Source organism: Dendrobates tinctorius, unplaced genomic scaffold (assembly GCF_039654945.1).
Source record: "Dendrobates tinctorius isolate UK_male_01 unplaced genomic scaffold, ASM3965494v1 ptg000008l, whole genome shotgun sequence".
Lineage (NCBI taxonomy): Eukaryota > Metazoa > Chordata > Amphibia > Anura > Dendrobatidae > Dendrobates > Dendrobates tinctorius.
Window position 1 is genome coordinate 48656321 of NW_027361676.1, and position 12791 is coordinate 48669111.

Here is a 12791-nt window from a genome sequence, read left to right on the forward strand (position 1 = left end):
TTCAACATGCAATCTGAAAAATGTTCAAATGCTCTACCACTAAGCTATGCCACCTATATTTGAAAAATGTAAACTCTTCTTTTTTAACATGAAACCTGAAATTTTCTTCAGTTTATATATGGTTGTGTTTTTTTTACTTTGATATGCATTTTTCTTTGTTCAAAATAATTAACTTTAGCAAAAAGTACAGAGGAACTCTCAGGAATTTTTATTTTACCAGTCAAATCTTAGTTTTAGAGTCTACCAATGTGCTTTAAGAAAGCACAAAAACATGAATTCAACTTCACATGGTTCAAAAGCTTGCATAAATATGTAGGTAAGAAATCATGTACAGTATTATTAATCCATTGTAAACGCATCTTCAGGGGGCACTTGGAGTTAAACCAAAGATCTCTTTATCTGCAGTCTACCACTGAGATATACCCCCTAATATTAAAAGACCTAAACTCTTTTTTTTTTTCTCATAAAACCTGAAATCTAATTGCATTTTTATGTTGTTGTGCCTTTTTTTACATTGATATACATTTTTATTTGTTAAAAATAACAAACTAATACAACAAGTACAGAGAAACACTCAGTAATTTTTATATCACAAGTAAATTCTGAGTTTTATAGTCTTTCAATGTGCTTTATATATCTTTTGTAGATTTCTTTTCAGGCAAAATTTCTCAAACTTTTTGCTGCATTTCTTTACTAGTATTCATATAAAGAAAACATGAATTCAACTTCATACGGTTCTAAATCTAGTATAAATATATAGGTAGCGAAGCATGTATTTTTAATCTGTTGAAAATGTACCTTCAGGGGGCACTCGGAGTTGAACCAAGGACCTCTTGATCTGCAGTCAAATGCTCTACCACTGAGCTATACCCCCTATATTCGAAAAATGCAAACGCTCAATTTTTTTTTTTTTCAACATGCAATCTGAAAAATGTTCAAATGCTCTACCACTAAGCTATGCCACCTATATTTGAAAAATGTAAACTCTTCTTTTTTAACATGAAACCTGAAATTTTCTTCAGTTTATATATGGTTGTGTTTTTTTACTTTGATATGCATTTTTCTTTGTTCAAAATAATTAACTTTAGCAAAAAGTACAGAGGAACTCTCAGGAATTTTTATTTTACCAGTCAAATCTTAGTTTTAGAGTCTACCAATGTGCTTTAAGAAAGACAAAAACATGAATTCAACTTCACATGGTTCAAAAGTTGCATAAATATGTAGGTAAGAAATCATGTACAGTATTACTAATCCATTGTAAACGTATCTTCAGGGGGCACTTGGAGTTAAACCAAAGATCTCTTGATCTGCAGTCTACCACTAAGATATACCCCCTAATGTTAAAAGACCTAAACTCCTTTTTTTTTTTTTTCTCATAAAACCTGAAATCTATTTGCATCTTTATGTTGTTGTGCCTTTTATTACATTGATATATATTTTTATTTGTTAAAAATAACAAACTAATACAACAAGTACAGAGAAACACTCAGTAATTTTTATATCACAAGTAAATTCTCAGTTTTATAGTCTTCCAAAGTGCTTTATGTATCTTTTGTAGATTTCTTTACAGGCAAAATTTCTCAAACTTTTTGCTGCATTTCTTAACTAGTATTCATATAAAGAAAACATGAATTCAAATTCATACGGTTCTAAAACTAGTATAAATATATAGTTAGCGAGGCATGTATTTTTAATCTGTTGAAAATGTACATTCAGGGGGCACTTGGAGTTGAACCAAGGACCTCTTGATCTGCAGTCAAATGCTCTACCACTGAGATATACCCCCTAATCTTGAAAAATGCAAACGCTCAATTTTTTTTTCAACATGCCATCTGAAAAATGTTCAAATGCTCTACCAGTAAGCTATGCCACCTATATTTGAAAAATGTAAACTCTTCTTTTTTAACATGAAACCTGACATTTTCTTCAGTTTATATATGGTTGTGTTTTTTTACTTCAATATGCATTTTTCTTTGTTAAAAATAATTATCTTTAGCAAAAAGTACAGAGGAACTCTCAGGAATTTTTATTTTACCTGTCAAATCTTAGTTTTAGAGTGTACCAATGTGCTTTAAGAAAGACAAAAACATGAATTCAACTTCACGTGGTTCAAAAGCTTGCATAAATATGTAGGTAAGAAATCATGTACAGTATTATTAATCCATTGCAAACGCATCTTCAGGGGGCACTTGGAGTTAAACCAAAGATCTCTTGATCTGCAGTCTACCACTGAGATATACCCCCTAATATGAAAAGACCTAAGCTCCTTTTTTTTTTTTTTTTTTTTTTTTTTTTTTCTCATAAAACATGAAATCTATTTGCATTTTTATGTTGTTGTGCCTTTTTTTACATTGATATACATTTTTATTTGTTAAAAATAACAAACTAATACAACAAGTACAGAGAAACACTCAGTAATTTTTATATCACAAGTAAATTCTCAGTTTTATAGTCTTTCAATGTGCTTTATATATCTTTTGTAGATTTCTTTTCAGGCAAAATTTCTCAAACTTTTTGCTGCATTTCTTTACTAGTATTCATATAAAGAAAACATGAATTCAACTTCATACGGTTCTAAATCTAGTATAAATGTATAGGTAGCAAAGCATGTATTTTTAAGCTGTTGAAAATGTACCTTCAGGGGGCACTCGGAGTTGAACCAAGGACCTCTTGATCTCTACCACTGAGCTATACCCCCTATATTTGAAAAATGCAAACGCTCACTTTTTTTTTCAACATGCAATCTGAAAAATGTTCAAATGCTCTACCACTAAGCTATGCCACCTATATTTGAAAAGTGTAAACTCTTCTTTTTTAACATGAAACCTGAAATTTTCTTCAGTTTATATATGGTTGTGTTCTTTTACTTTGATATGCATTTTTCTTTGTTAAAAATAATTAACTTTAGCAAAAAGTACAGAGGAACTCTCAGGAATTTTTATTTTACCAGTCAAATCTTAGTTTTAGAGTCTACCAATGTGCTTTAAGAAAGCACAAAAACATGAATTCAACTTCACATGGTTCAAAAGCTTGCATAAATATGTAAGTAAGAAATCATGTACAGTATTATTAATCCATTGTAAATGCATCTTCAGGGGGCACTTGGAGTTAAACCAAAGATCTCTTGATCTGCAGTCTACCACTGAGATATACCCCCTAATATTAAAAGACCTAAACTCTTTTTTTTTTTTTTTTTTTTTTTTTTTTTTCCCCCTCATAAAACCTGAAATCTATTTGCACAGTTTTATGTTGTTGTGCCTTTTTTACATTGATATACATTTTTATTTGTTAAAAGTAACAAACTAATACAACAAGTACAGAGAAACACTCAGTAATTTTTATATCACAAGTTAATTCTCAGTTTTATAGTCTTCCAATGTGCTTTATATATCTTTTGTAGATTTCTTTACAGGCAAAATTTCTCAAACTTTTTGCTGCATTTCTTAACTAGTATTCATATAAAGAAAACAAGAATTCAACTTCTTACGGTTCTAAATCTAGTATAAATATATAGGTAGCGAAGCATGTATTTTTAATCTGTTGAAAATGTACCTTCAGGGGGCACTCGGAGTTGAACCAAGGACCTCTTGATCTGCAGTCAAATGCTCTACCACTGAGCTATACCCCCTATATTCGAAAAATGCAAACGCTCAATTTTTTTTTTTTCAACATGTAATCTGAAAAATGTTCAAATGCTCTACCACTAAGCTATGCCACCTATATTTGAAAAATGTAAACTCTTCTTTTTTAACATGAAACCTGAAATTTTCTTCAGTTTATATATGGTTGTGTTTTTTTACTTTGATATGCATTTTTCTTTGTTCAAAATAATTAACTTTAGCAAAAAGTACAGAGGAACTCTCAGGAATTTTTATTTTACCAGTCAAATCTTAGTTTTAGAGTCTACCAATGTGCTTTAAGAAAGACAAAAACATGAATTCAACTTCACATGGTTCAAAAGTTGCATAAATATGTAGGTAAGAAATCATGTACAGTATTATTAATCCATTGCAAACGCACCTTCAGGGGGCACTTGGAGTTAAACCAAAGATCTCTTGATCTGCAGTCTAACTGTCTACCACTGAGATATACCCCCTAATATTAAAAGACCTAAACTCTTTTTTTTTTTTTTTCCCTCATAAAACCTGAAATCTATTTGCAGTTTTATGTTGTTGTGCCTTTTTTACATTGATATACATTTTTATTTGTTAAAAGTAACAAACTAATACAACAAGCACAGAGAAACACTCAGTAATTTTTATATCACAAGTAAATTCTCAGTTTTATAGTCTTCCAATGTGCTTTATATATATTTTATAGATTTCTTTACAGGCAAAATTTCTCAAACTTTTTGCTGCATTTCTTAACTAGTATTCATATAAAGAAAACATGAATTCAACTTCATACGGTTCTAAATCTAGTATAAATATATAGGTAGCGAAGCATGTATTTTTAATCTGTTGAAAATGTACCTTAAGGGGGCACTCGGAGTTGAACCAAGGACCTCTTGATCTGCAGTCAAATGCTCTACCACTGAGCTATACCCCCTATATTTGAAAAATGCAAACGCTCAATTTTTTTTTTCAACATGCAATCTGAAAAATGTTCAAATGCTCTACCACTAAGCTATGCCACCTATATTTGAAAAATGTAAACTCTTCTTTTTTAACATGAAACCTGAAATTTTCTTCAGTTTATATATGGTTGTGTTTTTTTACTTTGATATGCATTTTTCTTTGTTCAAAATAATTAACTTTAGCAAAAAGTACAGAGGAACTCTCAGGAATTTTTATTTTACCAGTCAAATCTTAGTTTTAGAGTCTACCAATGTGCTTTAAGAAAGCACAAAAATATGAATTCAACTTCACATGGTTCAAAAGCTTGCATAAATATGTAGGTAAGAAATCATGTACAGTATTATTAATCCATTGTAAACGCATCTTCAGGGGGCACTTGGAGTTAAACCAAAGATCTCTTGATCTGCAGTCTACCACTGAGATATACCCCCTAATATTAAAAGACCTAAACTTTTTTTTTTTTTTTCTCATAAAACCTGAAATCTATTTGCATCTTTATGTTGTTGTGCCTTTTATTACATTGATATATATTTTTATTTGTTAAAAATAACAAACTAATACAACAAGTACAGAGAAACACTCAGTAATTTTTATATCACAAGTAAATTCTCAGTTTTATAGTCTTCCAAAGTGCTTTATGTATCTTTTGTAGATTTCTTTACAGGCAAAATTTCTCAAACTTTTTGCTGGATTTCTTAACTAGTATTCATATAAAGAAAACATGAATTCAAATTAATACGGTTCTAAAACTAGTATAAATATATAGGTAGCGAAGCATGTATTTTTAATCTGTTGAAAATGTACATTCAGGGGGCACTCGGAGTTGAACCAAGGACCTCTTGATATGCAGTCAAATGCTCTACCATTGAGATATACCCCCTATTTTTGAAAAATGCAAACGCTCAATTTTTTTTTTTCAACATGCAATCTGAAAAATGTTCAAATGCTCTACCACTAAGCTATGCCACCTATATTTGAAAAATGTAAACTCTTCTTTTTTAACATGAAACCTGACATTTTCTTCAGTTTATATATGGTTGTGTTTTTTTACTTTGATATGCATTTTTCTTTGTTAAAAATAATTAACTTTAGCAAAAAGTACAGAGGAACGCTCAGGAATTTTTATTTTACCAGTCAAATCTTAGTTTTAGAGTCTATCAATGTGCTTTAAGAAAGACAAAAACATGAATTCAACATCAAATGGTTCAAAAGCTTGCATAAATATGTAGGTAAGAAATCATGTACAGTATTATTAATCCATTGTAAACGCACCTTCAGGGGGCACTTGGAGTTAAACCAAAGATCTCTTGATCTGCAGTCTAACTGTCTACCACTGAGATAAACCCCCAATATTAAAAGACCTAAACTCTTTTTTTTTTTTTTTTTTTTTCCCTCATAAAACCTGAAATCTATTTGCACAGTTTTATGTTGTTGTGCCTTTTTCACATTGATATATATTTTTATTTGTTAAAAATAACAAACTAATACAACAAGTACAGAGAAACACTCAGTAATTTTTATATCACAAGTAAATTCTCAGTTTTATAGTCTTCCAAATTGCTTTATGTATCTTTTGTAGATTTCTTTACAGGCAAAATTTCTCAAACTTTTTGCTGCATTTCTTAACTAGTATTCATATAAAGAAAACTTGAATTCAAATTCTTACGGTTCTAAAACTAGTATAAATATATAGGTAGCGAAGCATGTATTTTTAATCTGTTGAAAATGTACATTCAGGGGGCACTCGGAGTTGAACCAAGGACCTCTTGATATGCTGTCAAATGCTCTACCACTGCGCTATACCCCCTATATTTGAAAAATGCAAACGCTCACTTTTTTTTTTCAACATGCAATCTGAAAAATGTTCAAATGCTCTACCACTAAGCTATGCCACCTATATTTGAAAAATGTAAACTCTTCTTTTTTAACATGAAACCTGAAATTTTCTTCAGTTTATATATGGTTGTGTTCTTTTACTTTGATATGCATTTTTCTTTGTTAAAAATAATTAACTTTAGCAAAAAGTACAGAGGAACTCTCAGGAATTTTTATTTTACCAGTCAAATCTTAGTTTTAGAGTCTACCAATGTGCTTTAAGAAAGCACAAAAACATGAATTCAACTTCACATGGTTCAAAAGCTTGCATAAATATGTAGGTAAGAAATCATGTACAGTATTATTAATCCATTGTAAACGCACCTTCAGGGGGCACTTGGAGTTAAACCAAAGATCTCTTGATCTGCAGTCTAACTGTCTACCACTGAGATATACCCCCTAATATTAAAAGACCTAAACTCTTTTTTTTTTTTTTTTTTTTTTTTCCCTCATAAAACCTGAAATCTATTTGCACAGTTTTATGTTGTTGTGCCTTTTTTACATTGATATACATTTTTATTTGTTAAAAGTAACAAACTAATAAAACAAGTACAGAGAAACACTCAGTAATTTTTATATCACAAGTAAATTCTCAGTTTTATAGTCTTCCAATGTGCTTTATATATCTTTTGTAGATTTCTTTACAGGCAAAATTTCTCAAACTTTTTGCTGCATTTCTTAACTAGTATTCATATAAAGAAAACATGAATTCAACTTCATACGGTTCTAAATCTAGTATAAATATATAGGTAGCGAAGCATGTATTTTTAATCTGTTGAAAATGTACCTTCAGGGGGCACTCGGAGTTGAACCAAGGACCTCTTAATGTGCAGTCAAATGCTCTACCACTGAGCTATACCCCCTATATTTGAAAAATGCAAACGCTCACTTTTTTTTTTCAACATGCAATCTGAAAAATGTTCAAATGATCTACCACTAAGCTATGCCACCTATATTTGAAAAATGTAAACTCTTCTTTTTTAACATGAAACCTGACATTTTCTTCAGTTTATATATGGTTGTGTTCTTTTACTTTGATATGCATTTTTCTTTGTTAAAAATAATTAACTTTAGCAAAAAGTACAGAGGAACTCTCAGGAATTTTTATTTTACCAGTCAAATCTTAGTTTTAGAGTCTACCAATGTGCTTTAAGAAAGCACAAAAACATGAATTCAACTTCACATGGTTCAAAAGCTTGCATAAATATGTAGGTAAGAAATCATGTACAGTATTATTAATCCATTGTAAACGCACCTTCAGGGGGCACTTGGAGTTAAACCAAAGATCTCTTGATCTACAGTCTACCACTAAGATATACCCCCTAATATTAAAAGACCTAAACTCTTTTTTTTTTTTTTTTTTCTCATAAAACCTGAAATCTATTTGCATCTTTATGTTGTTGTGCCTTTTATTACATTGATATATATTTTTATTTGTTAAAAATAACAAACTAATACAACAAGTACAGAGAAACACTCAGTAATTTTTATATCACAAGTAAATTCTCAATTTTATAGTCTTCCAAAGTGCTTTATGTATCTTTTGTAGATTTCTTTACAGGCAAAATTTCTCAAACTTTTTGCTGCATTTCTTAACTAGTATTCATATAAAGAAAACATGAATTCAAATTCATACGGTTCTAAAACTAGTATAAATATATAGGTAGCGAAGCATGTATTTTTAATCTGTTGAAAATGTACATTCAGGGGGCACTCAGAGTTGAACCAAGGACCTCTTGATCTGCAGTCAAATGCTCTACCACTGAGATATACCCTCTATTTTTGTAAAATGCAAACGCTCAATTTTTTTTTTTCAACATGCAATCTGAAAAATGTTCAAATGCTTTACCACTAAGCTATGCCACCTATATTTGAAAAATGTAAACTCTTCTTTTTTAACATGAAACCTGACATTTTCTTCAGTTTATATATGGTTGTGTTTTTTTACTTTGATATGCATTTTTCTTTGTTAAAAATAATTAACTTTAGCAAAAAGTACAGAGAAACTCTCAGCAATTTTTATTTTACCAGTCAAATCTTAGTTTTAGAGTCTACCAATGTGCTTTAAGAAAGCACAAAAACATGAATTCAACTTCACATGGTTCAAAAGCTTGCATAAATATGTAGGTAAGAAATCATGTACAGTATTATTAATCCATTGTAAACGCACCTTCAGGAGGCACTTGGAGTTAAACCAAAGATCTCTTGATCTGCAGTCTAACTGTCTACCACTGAGATATACCCCCAATATTAAAAGACCGAAACTCTTTTTTTTTTTTTTTTTTTTTTTTCCCTCATAAAACCTGAAATCTATTTGCACAGTTTTATGTTGTTGTGCCTTTTTTACATTGATATACATTTTTATTTGTTAAAAATAACAAACTAATACAACAAGTACAGAGAAACACTCATTAATTTTTATATCACAAGTAAATTCTCAGTTTTATAGTCTTCCAATGTGCTTTATATATCTTTTGTAGATTTCTTTACAGGCAAAATTTCTCAAACTTTTTGCTGCATTTCTTAACTAGTATTCATATAAAGAAAACATGAATTCAACTTCATACGGTTCTAAATCTAGTATAAATATATAGGTAGCGAAGCATGTATTTTTAATCTGTTGAAAATGTAGCTTCAGGGGGCACTCGGAGTTAAACCAAGGACCTCTTGATCTGCAGTCAAATGCTCTAACACTGAGCTATACCCCCTATATTTGAAAAATGCAAACACTCAATTTTTTTTTCAACATGCCATCTGAAAAATGTTCAAATGCTCTACCACTAAGCTATGCCACCTATATTTGAAAAATGTAAACTCTTCTTTTTTAACATGAAACCTGACATTTTCTTCAGTTTATATATGGTTGTGTTTTTTTACTTCAATATGCATTTTTCTTTGTTAAAAATAATTATCTTTAGCAAAAAGTACAGAGGAACTCTCAGGAATTTTTATTTTACCTGTCAAATCTTAGTTTTAGAGTGTACCAATGTGCTTTAAGAAAGACAAAAACATGAATTCAACTTCACGTGGTTCAAAAGCTTGCATAAATATGTAGGTAAGAAATCATGTACAGTATTATTAATCCATTGTAAACGCATCTTCAGGGGGCACTTGGAGGTAAACCAAAGATCTCTTGATCTCCAGTCTAACTATCTACCACTGAGATATACCCCCTAATATTAAAAGACCTAAACTTTTTTTTTTTTTCTCATAAAACCTGAAATCTATTTGCACAGTTTTATGTTGTTGTGCCTTTTTTACATTGATATACATTTTTATTTGTTAAAAATAACAAACTAATACAACAAGTACAGAGAAACACTCATTAATTTTTATATCACAAGTAAATTCTCAGTTTTATGGTCTTCCAATGTGCTTTATATATCTTTTGTAGATTTCTTTACAGGCAAAATTTCTCAAACTTTTTGCTGCATTTCTTAACTAGTATTCATATAAAGAAAACATGAATTCAACTTCATACGGTTCTAAATCTAGTATAAATACATAGGTAGCGAAGCATGTATTTTTAATCTGTTGAAAATGTACATTCAGGGGGCACTCGGAGTTGAACCAAGGACCTCTTGATCTGCAGTCAAATGCTCTACCACTGAGCTATACCCCCTATATTTGAAAAATGCAAACGCTCAATTTTTTTTTTTTCAACATGCAATCTGAAAAATGTTCAAATGCTCTACCACTAAGCTATGCCACCTATATTTGAAAAATGTAAACTCTTCTTTTTTAACATGAAACCTGACATTTTCTTCAGTTTATATATGGTTGTGTTTTTTTACTTTGATATGCATTTTTCTTTGTTAAAAATAATTAACTTTAGCAAAAAGTACAGAGGAACTCTCAGGAATTTTTATTTTACCAGTCAAATCTTAGTTTTAGAGTCTATCAATGTGCTTTAAGAAAGACAAAAACATGAATTCAACATCACATGGTTCAAAAGCTTGCATAAATATGTAGGTAAGAAATCATGTACAGTATTATTAATCCATTGTAAATGCACCTTCAGGGGGCACTTGGAGTTAAACCAAAGATCTCTTGATCTGCAGTCTAACTGTCTACCACTGAGATATACCCCCAATATTAAAAGACCTAAACTCTTTTTTTTTTTTTTTCCCTCATAAAACCTGAAATCTATTTGCACAGTTTTATGTTGTTGTGCCTTTTTTACATTGATATACATTTTTATTTGTTAAAAATAACAAACTAATACAACAAGTACAGAGAAACACTCATTAATTTTTATATCACAAGTAAATTCTCAGTTTTATAGTCTTCCAATGTGCTTTATATATCTTTTGTAGATTTCTTTACAGGCAAAATTTCTCAAACTTTTTGCTGCATTTCTTAACTAGTATTCATATAAAGAAAACATGAATTCAACTTCATACGGTTCTAAATCTAGTATAAATATATAGGTAGCGAAGCATGTATTTTTAATCTGTTGAAAATGTACCTTCAGGGGCACTCGGAGTTGAACCAAGCACCTCTTGATCTGCAGTCAAATGCTCTACCACAGCTTGCATAAATATGTAGGTAAGAAATCATGTACAGTATTATTAATCCATTGTAAACGCATCTTCAGGGGGCACTTGGAGTTAAACTGTTAAGGGAAGAATATATGGCACATGAATATATACAAGAATCAAAACTGTATCACTATATGGACGCTTTGCTGGATATTGGGATCATGTTGCTTTAAGATACTTCTGATTTTCTTATATTTTCTTAGAGTTGTTTCTGTATGGTATCACTCACCTAAGCTTCATCAAATATTGAATAAACTGGGTGGACCAGGGTAAGCCAAGCTAGAAAACAATACTTGTGTATATAAGTATTGTTTAGCAATATGGGAGCAGTAAATGGTAACCCAGAAATGTACATAATGATTGTGTAGCGACCTGGGAAAAGCAAATAGTAACTGGAAACATGTCCATGATGTAACTGATGATGTAGCTCAAATTCTGTTATAAAAGCTGTACACGTTTGATTAAAGACAGAGAAGAATCATACTGACACGATACCCTCTTGTCTTGTGTATTCTTTTCTCGAGTATACGTATACCTTGTGCCAAAGCTACAATTCGGCCACAGACAATTAAGACGGGTCGCACCTTAGTGTGACAGAATCATCAGTTGGCGCCCAACGTGGGGCTCAGGACGATACCAGATGATCACAGCCGCAACAAAATCTCCCCCCAGGACGGACGTCTTTCCAGCGGGATGAGACTGCAGCTCGAGACCTGGTGAGAAAATATATCATCTTACCTAACCTTCTGTATTCACGTCCGGCTGGGAGGAGATAGTTGGCTGTCTTCTCTGAACCCTTAAACTGACCACGTTTGAAAGTCCTGAGCCTACGGACCCGGTCAGGTATATAATTCCTTAATTGTCTGTGTGTATTATCCGGTCTAACCAATTCAGAGGGTGTATCTAGAATCTGTCAAGTATCTGTTAAAAACTATTTCATACTGCACTAGCGCTACTAGAAACAAACAGAGCAGAGTACAAAGGGGATGTTTCCACTGGGTTATCACCCTGGTTCCGACCTTAGACGGTCGAAGAAGTTATGTATATATTATATATATACACATATAGGTGCTCACGTCCGGCCATACGCCCACGGTATAAACTGGGCCCGGTGACGTGAATGACACGGTATATACATTTTTAAGGAAAGAGGTGATTACTAATTTTTCCCCCTCTGCTGAAATATCAACCACCTATCTAGAAGTGATTACCACTATTTACTATACCTAAAGTGACAAAAAGCCCAGCCCTAGTTGCCTTGGTAACAAAAGAACAGTGAAAGGGATAAGGAATACATTCATAATAGTTTTTTTTTATGTTTGAAGTATTGATGCATTGTTGTGACACGCCTGTCCGCAGCTCTCATATTGAATATACTGCCATACTGGTTAGACTGCTATTTCAGCTGCATTTCCTGAATGCAAAGTGTTTAACAATCACGCTACATTATCTGTATTCGGTCCGGAGGATATAAAATATAGAGTGTAATAAGTTGTTTTATAGTATACACACAGTAACCCTTCAAGCATATTTATAATTACGGTAATCTAAAAGTTTAATTGTCTGCCTTATCTGCTTTGCCTCTCTGCTTTGCTGTTTTGGTTGTTTGCATACGTGATTGTTACCTCAGCCAGCCTGAAAAGGAAAAAAAAAAAAATATAGATAGGGAGACGTACTGAGCAAATTCACTGTCACTCTGGTTCCGGTCCTGCTCTCGGCTTGACCGATGATCGCAGAAGTCTGAACTGTGTCTCTCCCAGTGGGCAAGTGGGAGTAGGGGCTTGATTACTCTCAGTGA

General features: G+C 31.6%; 8 non-coding genes across 8 annotated transcripts; all 8 read right to left on the reverse strand.

The window, feature by feature from the left end:
* Positions 1 to 802: 802 nt before the first annotated feature.
* Positions 803 to 874, reverse strand: TRNAC-GCA (transfer RNA cysteine (anticodon GCA)). The gene has a single exon. It is a non-coding gene; the product is annotated as a tRNA-Cys (tRNA).
* Positions 875 to 1714: 840 nt separating this feature from the next.
* TRNAC-GCA (transfer RNA cysteine (anticodon GCA)) lies at positions 1715 to 1786 on the reverse strand. Its single transcript has one exon. It is a non-coding gene; the product is annotated as a tRNA-Cys (tRNA).
* Positions 1787 to 3556: 1770 nt separating this feature from the next.
* TRNAC-GCA (transfer RNA cysteine (anticodon GCA)) lies at positions 3557 to 3628 on the reverse strand. Its single transcript has one exon. It is a non-coding gene; the product is annotated as a tRNA-Cys (tRNA).
* An 848-nt stretch (positions 3629 to 4476) lies between these two features.
* Positions 4477 to 4548, reverse strand: TRNAC-GCA (transfer RNA cysteine (anticodon GCA)). The gene has a single exon. It is a non-coding gene; the product is annotated as a tRNA-Cys (tRNA).
* An 837-nt stretch (positions 4549 to 5385) lies between these two features.
* On the reverse strand, positions 5386 to 5457 carry TRNAC-GCA (transfer RNA cysteine (anticodon GCA)). The gene has a single exon. It is a non-coding gene; the product is annotated as a tRNA-Cys (tRNA).
* Positions 5458 to 7243: 1786 nt separating this feature from the next.
* On the reverse strand, positions 7244 to 7315 carry TRNAC-GCA (transfer RNA cysteine (anticodon GCA)). Its single transcript has one exon. It is a non-coding gene; the product is annotated as a tRNA-Cys (tRNA).
* A 1773-nt stretch (positions 7316 to 9088) lies between these two features.
* On the reverse strand, positions 9089 to 9160 carry TRNAC-GCA (transfer RNA cysteine (anticodon GCA)). Its single transcript has one exon. It is a non-coding gene; the product is annotated as a tRNA-Cys (tRNA).
* Positions 9161 to 10002: 842 nt separating this feature from the next.
* Positions 10003 to 10074, reverse strand: TRNAC-GCA (transfer RNA cysteine (anticodon GCA)). The gene has a single exon. It is a non-coding gene; the product is annotated as a tRNA-Cys (tRNA).
* Positions 10075 to 12791: the final 2717 nt, after the last annotated feature.